The sequence below is a fragment of the Seriola lalandi genome, unplaced genomic scaffold, assembly GCF_002814215.2.
Source record: "Seriola lalandi dorsalis isolate HSWRI2012SDOR001 ecotype SW California unplaced genomic scaffold, Sedor1 jcf7180002051035, whole genome shotgun sequence".
NCBI lineage: Eukaryota > Metazoa > Chordata > Actinopteri > Carangiformes > Carangidae > Seriola > Seriola lalandi.
Genome location: NW_019521588.1, coordinates 58,230 through 60,675, shown reverse-complemented (window position 1 = coordinate 60,675; position 2,446 = coordinate 58,230).

Genomic DNA, 2,446 nt, shown 5'->3' with positions numbered 1-2,446 from the left:
AAATCTGAGTTGCTGTGGCCAGTGTCACTCCAGCAGAAGTCACAGCAGAGATTAGTGGGTGGTCCAGGCTGCTGGACAGGGCGTCATGCCAGGGCCTGAACTGGCAGCCTGTCTGGGGCAGATGGAGGAAGTGGCACTCACATGGGGGTGGGACGGGGACTGGGTGGTTGTGCTGTTATCCTTGTGAGATTCAGTATGGTGTGTTTTGAGGCATCAAAGTGTGAAGAGTTTCATAAAATGGAATTGTGATTATCAGCAGATGTCTCTAAATGTTGACTGCATACCTTGTCACATACAAAAACACCTCGTACGTTGTATGTACGCGCCGTACATCTGAAGGCTATCCGGTGGCCAAAGCTGCACTGCAAAATGGAAACATACCCACAACTCCAGTCCGAACCCATGTGTAATAATGATTTGAGCTTGAGAATGAAGAAAGAGCACTTACATCATTTATCTCTTGTTCACTATGAAACTATTGTCAAAGCTGCCATTAGTATAGGTGATTATGAATCTGTTCTGTTTGTGTGTTATCCCTGTGACAGACTTGTGACTTGTCCGGGTTTCCCTTGCTCCAGCACTACGGTTGGAACTGTATGGATTTTTTTTCTCACTGTGGTGAGAAAGCAATATCCTCGCTGTGTGCTAGTTAACCACCAGCGATGACCGCCGATGGACCGTCAAAAATCCATTAAGTTTTTACTGGCCCTGTCTGTCACTTTACCAGTCGTCTGTGTGGGAGTGTGCGAGGGCAGTACACCACCTTAGATCATTCCTTACCAACTCCCCCACACCACCACACCCTGCCACTGTGGTATTGCGGTTTTGTTGTTATGGTCACAGCCCTATCCAGCACCATACAATCAACAGAATCAAGAGTTTTGGAGACTTCATAAAACACTGATTAGAATCTGCTGTTAAGTGTATAAGTTTATGTTTAAGTTTAAGTCTTTAGTCCACATGTGGCCTCTGTGTACATTGCAAACCAAAATATCAGATCCTGCTGAACTAAATGACGGAGTGGGTATTTAAGTTTTGAGATGATATTGAACCCAAAAACAATTGATTTGTCACCCTGAAACACACAGTACAAGCATAAAGCCAACTTGTCACAAATGAGAGAATTTTATCACACAGGCACAAAATGAGAGAGCATGCACAACGGTGGTGTCATGGCTGGTTGTGTACACATGGATGATTGGTTTGTTAAGCTTAAAATTGAGCACAAGCCAGAGAGACAGTGAGGTTTGGAGCAAGCACGAGGTACAAAGAAAGACAGGAAGAGAGAGAATATATTTTCAGTATCCTCCATAACCACCCACACCTTCCAATTCACTGCCACTGACAGCTGGTGCTGTCTTCACTATGAAGACATGTCTAGTAACCATGCAGGCTACAAAAAACAAAAAGCTGAAAGAAATGTGGATAACAGGCTACACTTAACTGCTTATGATATCTGCGTATCTGTGTAAGATTTTTTACCGAGACAAATAGTTAAAGTAGGTCATTTGTTGATAGTTATATACCATTATGGAGGTTTTCACCCAGAAAACTTTATTCCAACTGTGTAAAATGTTAAATATACATTAGGCAGCCTCCCTTGATGGATTCACTGGTGAGGACATTCGAATTCAACTTTTCTAACTTTGACTGGCAAATTTGCACTGTTGACCATTGATGTCCAGATGCTCTACCTGAACTCCTGAACTTGTCTTGTTACTACTGACCTCTGAGGAAATAGAAAAAACCAGAGTCCCAAATGGAGGAAGCTGTTGTTGTTTATTAGCTATGTTGCACCATTCTATTTTTTCTTTTTCTTTTTTCACATAGTTCTCCATTTCAGTTTCTGTAGAACTTGTGTTGTGTGGTTGTTTAGTGCATAATCTTATCTCAGCTCTCTGTCTCAAGCACAATCAAGATAAATAGATCAGGGTGTAACAATAATTGAATAAACCATTCTGCTGTTTATTCTCCTGTCAAGGGACAAAAATTTACCATACCATCATAACAAGCGGTTTTAACAGAGACAAGTCGTGCCGTTGTGCAAAGCTGCAAATCGGGCTAATTACAACAAATTACAGCGTTTCAGATGGAGATGGCATGAAACAGGCAAACTCACTGCAACACTCAGAAACCATTTGCCTCAGGTGTTGTTTTACATTACCAGCAGTATGAGTCATCATGCCACACACATTAGGGGTAAATGTTAAATCTGCCGAGGAAAGCAACAGGTGTCGATGGACAGACAGCTGGAACGTGACGACAGGTATAAAGAAAGTCTGTGTTGTGTGTAAGATCGTAGAAAAACGTGTGACGTTATAGGTTGCGTTCATATTAGGACTGAAACACATACACAAACCTGGGCAGCTTTTCAGTAGGTACACACACACACACACACTCACACACAAGGACACTGTTTCCTTAAAATATAAGCAGTGTGTGGTCT